Source organism: Zerene cesonia, chromosome 25 (assembly GCF_012273895.1).
Source record: "Zerene cesonia ecotype Mississippi chromosome 25, Zerene_cesonia_1.1, whole genome shotgun sequence".
In the NCBI taxonomy this organism is placed as follows: Eukaryota; Metazoa; Arthropoda; class Insecta; order Lepidoptera; family Pieridae; genus Zerene; species Zerene cesonia.
The window spans coordinates 6,690,007-6,704,775 of NC_052126.1; the positions used below are offsets into that span (position 1 = coordinate 6,690,007).

The 14,769-nt window shown below is 35.6% G+C and overlaps 1 protein-coding gene across 1 annotated transcript in view; it reads left to right on the forward strand.

Annotated features, from left to right (window-relative positions):
• Positions 1-4,648: 4,648 nt before the first annotated feature.
• LOC119836779 (beta-1,3-galactosyltransferase 5-like) overlaps positions 4,649-14,769 on the forward strand; it is a 16,651-nt gene continuing 6,530 nt past the window's right edge. Inside the window, exon 1 of the mRNA XM_038362243.1 lies at positions 4,649-4,914. The gene's annotated coding sequence lies outside the window, so the exon portion shown is untranslated. The remainder of the gene's footprint in view (positions 4,915-14,769) is intronic.

The window sequence follows — 14,769 nt, forward strand, 5'->3', positions numbered from 1 at the left end:
TAACCCAAAACCTAACCTAACCCAAAACCTAACCTAACCCAAAACCTAACCTAACCCAAAACCTAACCTAACCCAACTCTAAGAGAAGAAATTAAATAATGGAACCTTTCCATGTCTGAACTGACGCTGTTTTATGTTTTAAAGAACTAAACATATCATAAATATCAGGCCAGTGCCTGCGGCAATTTTGGGTAAACGAATATTCGATGAATTCATGTTAAGTTAACCGAATTAGTTATCATGTTTAGGTAAACTCCTATAAATAGACTGTACCTGAAAATATAAATCTTCTTAATGATCCTGAATATCTTTTTCATTATCGTCCGTCTAATCGAGTTTTGTTTAATTTCCTGATGATACGTTAAAAAATAGATCGTATAGGGAACGATCACTCAAAACTGCATTACCTTTTTCTAACAGCTTCGATAATTAATCTTTTAAACGATATAGAACGTCTTGTACACAAAGTCGATAAGTCCTGAGTTGTATGATATTTATCTAACGATTTAGGTTATAGTCTTTACAAAGAACCTAACTTCCGAGTTGTATGTTTACTTAATAAAGACATCTTGTTATATATTTTAAATTTAAATACCGAATAAACAAAATGTAGAAACGTTTAAAAACAAATAATTGAATAACAATGTTTATCTTCTATGTAATTTTTCAAATAATAAAATAAAATGAATCAATAAAACGTGAAACGATGTGAATAAATATTTATGTCGCATTATAACTTGCAATAACAAAACGTTATGTATGCTGATGGGCTGCGCGGTTCGTTAGGACATTCGACGTTCGATTTTCAAATTACTCTCGTAAACAATTTTATTTTATAATTATATTCGCGATAATATAAAATTAAATAAAATTATTTTATATTATAATTTCACTTAATATTACTTTTTAATATCAGTTGTGTAGTTAGACTAAATTGTAACGTGAATGACTTTGAAGTGAAACTTTTGACATGTACTTTAGAAAAATATATAGTTTTAGAATATGAAATCATTTTAAGCCGATTTAAATTCAGCATGCATAAAATGTTTGCTTAAATAGATCTTATAATCATATTCTTTGCTAAACAAAGAACTTAATACGGACGGAATTAAATTTGATTTTAGATTATGATGTACGTGTGACGAGTAATACCATAAACTTCTGAATATAATTATTGATACGCGAAAATCCCAGGTTTCGACACCAGAAATAATGTAGCATTTCAACAAGCCGAAATAGCGGGTGGCTTCTACTACATTGGGACTATTTCGTTATCACAAAAATACATCGATGTTCAGAATAGAGAGCAGCAAACAATGCACCACGTACCTTTAGAGATGCTGCAGAATTCGATGATATTCACGTGTTTCAAGGGTCGGCGTTCGCGCACAGCCGATTGAGCGGCCCGGTCGAAGGCAGAATAGTCAAATACAAATATAAATAGTACAATGTCGTGGTGCATGACAGTTGCAAACACTTTGACAACCTTTGATTGCATTCTCTATGCCAAACATCGATAATAAACCACGATCAAATTATACGGTAACGAAACATACATTCAAATTGATTCATCATTTTATGTCAAATTATTTTTATTGTATAATACGAGTACATGTCACAATTAATATTTTTTCATCTAAAAAAATTATTAACATTATATTTTTTTTTTTATTTACTAGCCACATGTAGAGTTTTGTTTCCAAATGTTTACTGTCTAATTGAAATAATATTTGATCATTTTTAACAAGTTTGCAAAATTCAAATATATAAAGGCACGGCAAGGTTAACATCGATTTTAAAAAGCAGTTGAATGATTCATAAGACCCTACTCCATACACAGCGCGGATGCGTTTTTCTAATATAAAGTTTTGTTCATATTTCCCCACACTATAAACCATGTCATAAAATTAACTATGTACTCATATGCGTGATAAACTGCTATTGCAGTTTTTGTGTCAGCTATTTTACAGAGGCGTCTGCGTACATAATATACAAGCTTATAAATTCTATTACATATTTTTCCAATGTGCGAAGTTCAATTTAAATTGATGTCTATTTTTACATCTAGGTATTTAGTGAGTTTTATTTATATTATATTTTTAATGTTCTAGTTTTAAGTCAGATCTAGTTTTATTTAAGAATTAAATAAAGTTATTTAAATAAAATTGAGGTTATTCATGGTCAACCAATGAATTAAACAGAACATATTATTATAATTTATTAATATATTTGAGATTATTAATGCAGTTTTAAAGGTTATGGGTTTTTTCGTCAGCAAATAAGATTATCTTGTTATCAGTTAAATTAACACTAGCTGTGACCCGCGGTTGAAACCGCATAAGCGTGCTGCGTAACCGTATCCCGTAGGAATATCGGTATAAAAAGTGCCTATGTGTTATTTCAGTTGTCCAGCTATCTACGAAGCAAAATAGTATTATTATTCACCAATAGATGTCAGGAGAAAAAAAACACGAATATGACATTTTCTAAAAAAAAATCCTAGCTAGATCGATTTATCGCCCCCGAAACCCCCTATATACTAAATTTCATGAAAATCGTTGGAGCCGATTCCGAGATTCCAATTATATATATATATATCTAATATATAAAATTCTCGTGTCACAGTTTTCGTTGCCATACTCCTCCGAAACGGCTTGACCGATTCTTATGAAATTTTGTGTGCATATCGGGTATGTTTGAGAATCGGCTAACATCTGTTTTTCATACCTCTAAATGATCAGAGTAAGGCAGAACAGCGTTTGCCGGGTGCAGCTATTATATATACAAGAATTGCTCGTTTAAAGGTATAAGATTAATATAAATTATAAACAGAAGTGGCCCCAATACAGAACCTTGATGTACTCTATACTCGTTGCAATTGTATATAATATGTTTCCTATATTCTAGGTAAATGCGAAACCTCTCCAAGACAACACAACGTATACCTTACATTTCTAGCTTGTTTAATAATATGTTGTGATACACTCTGACGGAAGCATAGGGTACTTGCAGAATTTTTGACATCAATACTCGATCAAGTTTTTGGTCGTCTGCAAGCAATTATGAATTGGAGGAGAGAATACCGAGATGACCAGCCCATTTCCACTTCAATTTACATACACCTAACTTAATTTTGAGCTTTAGTGCCTTTTTATATTATAGTGATTCTTATATTATTTTATCTTAATTTAATTTAGTATACTCAATACAGTTTGTAGAAGGCCATGTTTGGCAACCATAATTTGTAAGGCAAATCTGTAATCACACTAATATTATAAATGTGAAAGTTTGTTTGTTTGGATGTTTGTCCGTCAAACACGCTGAAACTACTGAACGGATTAAATTAGGTATACAGACAGGATATGAGCTACTTGGGTGATAGGATACTTTACATATCCCGATTAAATGCTTCCTTGGGATAAAACAGGACTCTTGATATCCGGGCGGAGTGGGGACAAGCGTCTATTCTATACTAATAATATTATAAAGCTGAAGAGTTTGTTGTTTGTTTGTTTGAACGCACTAATCTCAAGAACTACTGGTCCGGTTCGAAAAATTCTTTCAGTGCTAGATAGCCCATTTATTGAGGAAGGCTATTATTAGGATTTATATTCCATGCGAGCGAAGCTGCAGTAGAATATTACACTATTTCTACAATAGTTCTATTAAAATATAAATAATTAAAATGAACTTTTCTAAATTGTTCCCACTTTGCTTAGAACTTTACTCCTCTATCTCTGAGTTCTCGATATTTTTTTTTTTTTTTTTTTTTTATGTCATAGCGGGCAGCTGAGCTGGTGGTTCGCCTGATGGTAAGCGATCACCACCGCCCATAAACATTCGCAAAGGTAGTACCTCTGCGAATGCGCTGCCCGCTTTTATGGGGTAAGGGAAAAGGAAAGGATTAACGACTGGAAAGAAGGAACGGACTAGGACGGGTGAGGAAAAGGAAACGGGCCTCCGGCTCCCCCACTCACCGTACGAAACACAGTGGCATGCCACTATTTCACGCCGGTTTTCTGTGGGGGTGTGGTACTTCCCCGGTGCGAGCTGGCCCAATTCGTGCCGAAGCGTGCTCGACTCCCACAATATATGGTCTGTAGTTTTTGCGTCAAAGAGTAACAAACACACGCACATTCTTACAAACTTTCGCATTTATAATAATAGCTGCGCCCCGCGGTTTTACCCGCATAAGTCTGCGTCCCGTGGGAATTTTGAAATAAAAAGATGCCTATATGTTATTCCATTTGTCCAGCTGGCTGTGTACCAAATTTCATTGCTATCGGTTCAGAAGTTTTCGCGTGAAAGTGCAACAAACACACACATCCTTACAAACTTTCGCATTTATAATATTAGTAGGATTAGGATTAGGAATTTGGATAGTAGGAGTAGGATTTTTCATTTGTTGTTAAATGCAATTGGTACATTAAAATATAATTAAAGCTGATATTTCGTATTCAGCTGAGTGAAATATTATAGCGAAAAATATTAGAAAATCCTGCTATACCAACGAGCCAACGACAACTCAGGCTGTCAAGTTGGTATTATACTTCTCTTTGCTGTCAACAAATTGATGAAATTGACACACTATAAGTTTCATCTGTCAAGAGTTGAGGTAGATTGTCAAGTGTCATCAGTCATGTGTCAAATGTAGATTGTAGTGTTTTACAATCAGGGTGGGCGGAAGGTTGTATTGCTAACAGAAGAGAAATTTATTCATATAAGAAATATCATGCCCTCTGTGAATTAGTGCTCGTTATGAGATGTGACAAGTATTTTAAAGCAATTTCGAATGCCTAAAGCGATTCAAATTAGGCACTATTGAGGAACTGACTTCCATAGTCCACTCTGATTCTGTATTGGCCGTCGCTGACTTCCTGGCCTTTCGCGTCGACTCTACATAAAGCAGTTATGGTAAGTAAAATAACATTATTTCAATAAAATTTGAAGGTTTTTTCTTTGCTAAACAGCAAAGTCATACATTTCAACAAAAATGTGGTGGAGAATTTGTTTTGAAAAGACTTCAATGATAAAATTTTGTTGTCGCTTTTCATTGTAAAGTATATCACGTTGAATCTAAAGCTCCTTATTTGCTGTGGAGGTTTTTTAACTTTTTTCCTTACTATGGCATTTAACAAGTTTTTTATCCCATAATTATTTGTTAATTACAGTGTGTGTACTACTTATAACTTGGTATGAGTCAACAATCACACACTATCTAACTATTATAGGTATATATTTAATACCTAAGCTCATCAATACTTAAGGAGACTCTACTATATTTGTACTCAATCAAGCATTGCATTCATTTATTTATTCTTCAAATGTAATTAATATGTCTCACTAATTAAGATCAGGTATTATCTGTCATTGAATTTTATAATAATTCTATTGATTTTTTATTACATTGAGAAAAAACAACGTTAATTTAATGTAATCGTTTTCAAAATTACCCTTATATATATTCTTTTCTTTTCTCATAAACAAGCTATGATAAGCAAAGTTTTGTTTCTTTTAAATTCAGTGGCTTAGTGGTAAGGACCTCGGAATTTAAATTGATAAGTTTGGGTTTAAGACTGGACGAGCATGCAAGAAATTTATTGATATATCAATTTATCTGCTCATGTGTATAACATCACCACTGCTCAAATGGTGCAAAAAAAAACACTGTGAGGAAACAGGTATGTCCAGGATGATGATGATGAATTTGACGAATGAAGATGAATTTTTATACATTAACAAATTCCATTATTACTTAAATATGACTGAAAATTGCTAAGGTTTGAGAGTGGCTGTTCCCAGGAAGCAGGTGCTCGCCAGCTCAGACTGATCAACTTCATTTGAAACAGTATGGCAAACATGGAACACATTACATGAAATTGGTTTTGTCTCTTTGGTTTGATTCCTATCTCTTTTATTTCTCAGACGTGTTGGCTAACAAGACTCAATGCACAGAGTGAGCTAATTAAATTCTACATTTGCCATTTGTACTTCTTGTCTGTATCAAGTTGTTTCACTTCTGTGACTGTATTCTGAAGCAATTTGATAACAAAATATTGTCATATTGGAGACAGATTGTATGTAGATACATAATTAAAATCTACAAAAAAAGAAAATTGATAATGTAATGAACAAAATTACTTGAACCTATTTTAAAACTATCACCACATTTGTAACTTACAAATCATATAAAGATAATTTGAAGTGGTTGAATTTAGGTATATAAATGTGAATTCCCCAACCAGATCAGATAAAAATAAAACTTCCCTGCCATACTTGTTCTTGGAATAATAAACTATTAATAGAGCAGATAATTCATGTTGCTCGCATGTAACCCGTGATTGCTATTGATTCAAGTATTGTTTATGATAAAACTTGTTATCATTAATTATTGAAAGATAAAAATAATTAATATTAATGCACTAATTGGATTTATCCAATTAACATTTTTTAAATTATTTTTCACAATAATGTGGTCGCAGTGAATTTGATCAGCAGTTTGGTCAAAATATTGGATAACCACAGCTCATTATGTAGCCAGAGGTCACACTTTTATCACGCTTGTATTTTTACTCTCATTATCAATAAATGTACCAACATTTGTTTATAATTGTAACTTGGGTGCCTTGCAAAAAAAAAATGTCTGGTGAGTTACACTTAAGATTTTATTTGTTATTAGAAATAGATTGTATCTAGAAGAATTCAATAGTTTTTTTCTTTTTTCCGACAGGCCCCTTCTCTTCCTCACCCTTCCCAGTACATTCCTTTTTTTCCCATCCTTAGTCCTTATCTTATATCCTTTACCTCCTAAAAGCGGGCAGCAAATTATAATAGGTTCTACCTCTGCGAATGTTCATGGGCTGTGGTGATCGCTTACCATCAGGCGAACCGCCAGCTCAGTTGCACTCTTTAGCATAAAAATAACAATTTCGCTTGTCGTTTGTTACCTCCCTGTTACTTATCTCCAGTCTGCGTTGTAACTTGCTAGTTTTAGTTTGCCTTCATGTGGCAACACAAATATTTAATTTTCTGTTATTTGTTATTTTATTAGCATTTCTTATGAATGGTTTGCATATAACACATCTACTTTCAATATGGACTTAAGTAGAAATTCAAAAGACAACGATCGCGATCTACCATTTATTGCTGTGGTCATGTGGCCAACCTGCGGCGAAATTTGGGAGAGTGACAGATAGAGCTTATCAACCGGTTCGCAAGTCGCAAGTCGCAGAGCGGGCTGATCGACGACCTTGTGAAGGTTCCCTCGCGCGGCGGGAAATGAACCCCACTTTTGAGTTTATTAAGAAAATACTGCGTAGCAAATAGCTTCAGCATTCGTCATGTGAGTGTAAACGTACGGGTACGTTTTAAACTGATACAGTCGCTCCTCCCTATTTTACTAAAAGCAATGTTAAAGATTTTGTATAGTCGGTTTAAAATATTGATCATTGTGATAAAAACAAATTTAAATAACAAGTATGACTAAATAATAATGTAAAAGACCGTTTTGTTCAGTAAAATATGGTATTTTCTGGTATCTAAAGCGTCCGTAGTTTAAACTAGTTGTAACTAAATACGTTTATAACATTCTCACAATTTATTGCGTTACTTTTCGGTACATTATTATCTGTCGATGTGAATGCGTTGGATCTGAAGTTAGATTATAATCTAACGGTTCTGCATACGGCGACACATATTATGTATATTTGAATGATGTATCTCTGGTAACAAATCGTGCTTTACCTGTATTTCTACCTCCTCGCGTGCAATATCCGCCATTGACATAAGAATTGGTTCGACATACAAGATTTGAAGACATCTCAAGATTGGAGATGAATATATAATATAATTTTTTGATATGTATTTGGCGCCATAAATTTTGGCGTGAAACTGCGTTTGATTGCTGTGCGATCCCTTTCTCGTTAATCGTCTTGTTGCAAGCTTACATGAATAGGAAATACTTGAGTAATTACCTTGAGTCAATCTAAGTAAGAAAACATTATTCATCGGTCTATACTCTTAACGGTCACTGATGACGATGGACATTCGTTAGCCTTTAGAAAAGTTCAGTGTGGGACACTTATACTGAGTTTATAAATAGCTAAGTTCAAGGAGAGCTAAGTGTTCCGTGGGCGTCTAATAATAGCCGACTGGCAACTAGATCGGCTAGAAGTTGTCACTGCATGAACGCATAAAACTTGAATTTCTTACAAGTGCACTGATGAGTTAGTTCTAACTCCTAAGCTTCGACTTTGTAGCTTGACTCAATGATGTGGTTCTACGTGAGACTGATTGTTGATCTCGTTTCACGTAACCTCACCGCAGAAGGACATCATCATTCAACATGTGAAGTATTGAATTTTAAATTAGATTACATAATATTATGTGACTCCTAATAGTGTATCCATTTGTATAGTGTCTCTCTCTCATTCATAAAAGACTGCGATAAATTATTTGCGATCACGACAATCCGGACATTCGTGTTCCGGCCATTTTTTCTAAATTTCTGCAGGCGTATCTTAAAAGAAATCGTACATTAATTAAGGATAATTTTAATTTCCATCCGGGTCGGCAATTACGCAACGTGCCCTGTGACAACAATGCGTTAATTAGCGTGTAGCGTGTAGCGTGGAGGCGGGAGCGGCGGCTAGGGCGCGGGGTGCACTGCGCATGTCCGGCCGAGTGCACAGGAAATTAGCATAATTGCGACAGCCGCCGTCGTGAGGCGCGCAGAGGCTCTCGTATAAACATTAACTGAGAAAAAACACGTTTCAATTGCATGATAGGTAGCTTTATACAAATATCATTTAAAACTTTGATGCGGTCTAACACAAGGTCTAATAAGCGATACTTAATTAGTAACATACAAAAATATCTTTTTAATTGTACAATACGAGTATATTGAAATAACACATTTAATTTGTTCTAAATGCGTACTTATAAAGGCTTTGAAACAGGAAGCCATTATGAATATACTTAAAGAGTGGTTTGTTGTCGGTCGAGGTTTGGTCGTGGCATGCGCTCTACCGCGTCCCGCGTCACAAGGACCACTTTTACGTCATGTTTACCGATTTAGTTTCGTATTAATTTTTAATATTAATTAACTAATTATCATAATACATTAATTTTTGCCCTGTACTTTCAAGAAGTTAAAAATTCTTGTTGAAGCTTCTAAATATTATATTTTCAATCAATTCCCAATGACTAATGATAAATTTAGGTAATAATAAGTTAAATGATAATAATTCGCAACATTTTCCCGACAGCCAATTGACACGCTTTGCTTCGACTAGGGTAAACATTGGAGGACTCAACAGGCATTCAAACTAATATGTAACAGTTGAAAATGCGTACAAAACAATTATTTTATTAGCATTTAATGAAATGAAAATATATTAATTAGAAACCACAAGATTGTGTACAACGCAATACATTTGGGTGCACGCTGCACTCTCACTCACTTGGCTTCAACACAATTATCCAAACATGATCACACACAGCACCCACACTAGGCTAATGCTACAATAAAAATCGTTATTCATAAATGAAACAACAAGCGAAGGAACAAAAACCAAACCGAGTTGCCAATGGGCAGATCTCACGTGTACTTTACATTTTCGTTCTCCGACATGTCGGTTTCTGGTTTCCGGTTTCCGTAACGATGTTTTCCTTCTCTGTTTCTAGCAGTGCTGATGTGAACAATATGCAGATAAATTCAGTAATCTATTTATCTTTTTTGCACGCTCGACTTTTCAAACCCCGGTTTTTCACTTTTAAGTCCCAATTTGTAATGTCCGAAATAATTTCCAATATCAAAAACTATTGAATATTGTAAACAAAAATTAGCTACCACAATATATCCAAAGAATGTTTTAAAAAATGTGTCCCTTTTCATAAGAGATATTATTCGTAGATCCTGCTTTGTGTGTTGGCTTGGCTTTGGCTGTAATGCATAATGGCATGGGTAGTGTGGTTAGTGACGAAGCTTTAGTCAAACGATCAACGATGTGGGATAGGACCACTTATTTGCGTCAAATTGTCGGAGACAAAGGTCACTTTGAAAATCATTGTTTCGAATTTTTTTTTAGGTTAAGGCTGGACCTTATTAATGTGCTTTTATTAGCTCCACCCGTATATTTGTTTGTTTGGAAAGGACTCCTTTAGACTCTATTTTGACCCACAGATAGAATGAGATCAAACTTTATATCCGTACCAAGGATCGGTGACAATACAATCATTTCATAATTGAAACGTTTTGAAACTTTAGAGTTTTATATATTTCCATAATACGTATAAATCCGTTAACTAGTTAAATTTTATTCAATTGCAATTACATTCAAAATTGAATAAAAGTGGAGCTAGGGGCTAACGCGAGACCGATAACCCGTGGGGTCGTGGGTTCGGCAAAGAGCGCGCCATTCCAATAACAATAAAAATAATATATTGTAGCGTGGTATGTTAAGTTTAATATATAATAGTGGTCAATAAATATCGGCAGTAATCAATCAGAACTTCGAGTATAAACATCTGTCTTATTATTGTCACCCGAGTCCCGTCCTTACAATATAGATTGCGAAGTTTATGGTCAAGTACCCACTACCAGTTGGCGATGCCAATATACATGAGCTATATAAAAAGCTTTAAACTGATGACCAGTTTTATGGCGTAGATAATCCAGCGGATAGCGCGCTATTGGCCTCGGAATAGCTTATCGTAATAATCAATTAAATATGAAACTGTTACGTGCGCTTAATGTTTCCTCTGTTAAAAATCTCCGTTTATTATATTTGCTATCATTTGATAGTGTTTAGAAACAATTGAACGATAATGCCAATTAAAATTTATTGATTGATAGTAGATTTATTGCGTTTTAAATCTGTTCATCGCATACGAAAGACATGATTTATACTATTCATGGAAGTTAACAAATATTCGTGAATTACAAATCTATTTTTCGATCTATTCTGCAGTTATTCATTCAATTTCAAGCAAAATTTCGCGGAGGAGGATAAATTGCTGTTTACAGTAAATAATAATTCATTATCATCATCATCATCAGCCAATCTATGTTCCTACTGATGGGTCACAGGCCTCCTATGAGTTAGTGTTACATGTTACGCCTATCGCGTAACCGATTGTCAAATGTAATTCTATTGCAGATGATTTTCACTCGTTAGTCGTCACGCGTTGCAAGAATTTTGCCTCTAACACTTTAAGCACGTCAGTGAGTGAGTTGTAGTTATTGTACTATACTACTATATCAATGCATTTATTCCAATTAGTACACTGAAAATAATTTGAGTATTATTTTCCTGTTTTAAATCTTACTTTAATCTTAGAAGACTCAATTCGTACTAAGTACATGTCTAACGGTAATGTTTAATCAATATTATGATAATCGCACGCATATAATTTCGTTTTGGCGGGCCGTGAGCGAGCATTACTTGGCTCACTTATAGCAATCAATAAATTATTTTAGTAGTTCTCGAAAAAGTTAAACAGTTATATCCATATGTTATCAACAACATGATCATAATCTTCGTTATCAAGCCATTCATGTTCCCACTGCTGGCACAGGCTTTCATGCCGGGTTCAGGCCATAATCATGCTGGACTATGGCCTGAACCTGGCTGCCAAGTGCCGATTGGCAGATGTGACATGTCGTCGAGCTTTTGATTACTAGACATGTCGGTTTCCTCACGATGATCACTTCACCGTTTTGTTTTGTGGTGATGTTATCCACATGCGCAGATAAATTGAGAAATCCGAGGTCCTCGTCACTGGGCTAGTGGTAGCCTTTATCTAATTTATCCCTTAGGTATGTATAGAAACAAAATCAGCATCAATTCATGAATAAATGTGCGTCGACTGACACCGCGCAGTGTAGCAGCAATATTAGTAAACATAGCATGCAGGTGGCGTCGGGTGTACCAAGCTAGCTGTGATATCGCGTAGTTCGTGGGGTGCAGTGGGCAATCTACACATTTTGTTAAAAGCGAAAGCTTTAAACTGGATGATGTTCTCAAACGATTTATTGATATGGCCTTGTTATGTTTAAATTGTTTGGGAAATTAAAATGTCTAGAGAAACAACAATATTGTTCTATAGACTATTGAAACGAAAAATGGCGATCGATATTCCTAAAAACAAATTTGTTTGTAGGCCTTGGTTTTCTCAGCAGAAACTATTCTCAGAATGAATGGTTTAGTAATATTTAGATGATATGCACTTTCACAAATTTTAATAATCATACATAAAGACTGACTTTGAACTCAAACGTTACGTTACGTGTACGTTTTATATTGGGTTTTCTTCTGCTTCTTCTGGTCCAAGGTAAAATACGGCAAGTTTCCCTAGCTAGCCCGCTTTGCCTGAGAGCGAGCAACGTCTAGGTCGCTCGTTCGTACAGGGAAGCAGAGAAGAACAATAGCTTATATTATCATTGAAAGGTTGCGGTCGGTCACTCAATACAGTCAATTGTAATAGCCTCAAGTATCAAGTATCCCGGAGATGGGCAGGAGCAGCGGCAACGGGCTCGCCCGTGAAGGTCGGCAGCCGGCACACGGCCGTGGGGCGTGTGCGTACGCGCGCGCGTGTGTGCGGGCGCCGTTAGAGGCAGGGCCTTGACCCCGCGTACCTGTCGACGGTGCCGACTGCCGACGGACAATTACCCTGAGCACACCGCGAGATGCAATACAGCCTTTCAATAGCTACAGCTTTGGCGCTCGCCAACATCACTTTCTTGTTACTAGAGACAACGAGCCTTACGTGGGCAAAAAATATTTTATATCAAATTAACGCCATTGCAATAAGGTTGTATATTTAAAGAGAAAAAAAAAGTGTTACGAACAATGAATGTATACAGAGTGTACATACAATTGTGTGACCACATTGGTAACAAAATAATATAACGTATAAAGGAACGTGAATTATTATTAAATAGCATTTACATTTGCATGGAAACATTACTTTGGACCATAGGCTCACCCCCACCTCACTCTGATCGATGTTTCGCTGCTAAACAGAACTAATCCGGAGTTATTTTGCACCTCTAAGAGTATATTTGGTTGAATGACCCATGTATGCGAGTGCGGGTTTTATAATTCATATACCTGCGGTTTCGGGATGCAGGTAGGTATGTTGAAACCGATCATTTCATTATTCATTCGATGCGGTTTTTACAAGAAGCCCATTATCATACGGATTTATGAATTACTAATTTCCGCCCGCGGCTTTGCCCTTAATAACTTAGATTTTCACAAGTGACGTCTATTTGCTCTAGTTTATTTAGTCTGCGATTGTCTTCCTGATGCATCTCTGAAGGAGCATGGACTTGTAATATTAAACCCTACACGAAACTTGACTACACAACCGGCCGCTCTACAGCTGTACCGAAGTAGCTACTGTACTATGACTGGTCTTTTATGTATAAGCAAGTTTAACTGGAATCGAGATATTTGGAGCAGTGATAGTATATAGTATCAGCTCGTCACATTATGCTGATAATTTTAATATATTTAACCGACATACAAATAGATATTGTGACCTAGGCATCCACTGAGAAAGGATTTTGATAAATTCTGCCCTTGTACAATGTAAATTTTTAATAGTATGTTTGTTTGAACGCTCTGATCGCTGGAACTACTGGATCGATTTAAAAAATTATTTCATTTTCAATGGAATACAGCACTGTTGTAGAGTTCGTGCACTTCACACGCAGTCGAATAATATGTTTCTATTAGTAAGTATTTTTTGCCTTATATGTGTTTCAAAAATGTGAAATTAAATGTATTGTCAAGGGGTTAGCTAATGTCGTGTTGGAGGGTAATTAGGTTAAATGTGGCAAGTTAGCATTTCGTTGAATCCATTACTTCGCATGCAGCGAGCGTCCCGCGCCTGGCCGCTGACTCACGCGTATCGGACGACTGTGTGCTTGCTCTCAGGAATTCCCGCCATTGACTAATTACTTGCATGGGATATCCTTGTACAATCACAATAATATTATAAATGTGAAATTTTGTTTTGGTGTTTCGATGTTGTCCGTCAGTCATACTGAAACTGCTGAACGGATTTTGATGAAATTTGGTATACAGTTAGGGTGCGAGCTGACTTGGGTGATAGGATACTTGTTATCCCGATTAAATACTCCCATAGGATAAAACAGGAATCTTGATCTCCGGGCGAAGCCGGGACGAGCGTCTAGTATCTACATCAAAAAGCGAGATCCAATTAGGTTCGTGACGGGCCGATTGGCAAATGCGAATGTGTTAGATGAATGCGCGATAGTTAGCGATTGCGAAATATTCCTCGTAATACACGTTTGGGAAATATTTGAATAGCTACGTATTTATTATTATTGGTTGAGTAAATCACAACGGTGATTGCGACCTTCTTCGCATTTTTTATTAGCACTTTTATCGTGTTGCTTTACACAAGGTTTCGGCAATCGATGCTTATCCAATATTAATTAGATGGAAATATTGGCATACTTTACAACATTTTTATTTCAATAGGTTTATTTTAACTTTAAGGTTTCATTGAACATTTTTCCTGCCTCGGAGTTAGACTTGACGACTTGAAAGAAAAACTAGAAGGAGAAGACAGACACGTTTTCGTTCGATTGTCAATAATAGACCGTTAAACTTAACTAAGTATGATATATGAGTATTATTAATTATGATGTAATATCTCATCTGAATGTGGTAGTCGAGCACGCTTCGGCACGAATTGGGCCAGCTCGCACCGGGGAAGTACCACACCCCCACAGAA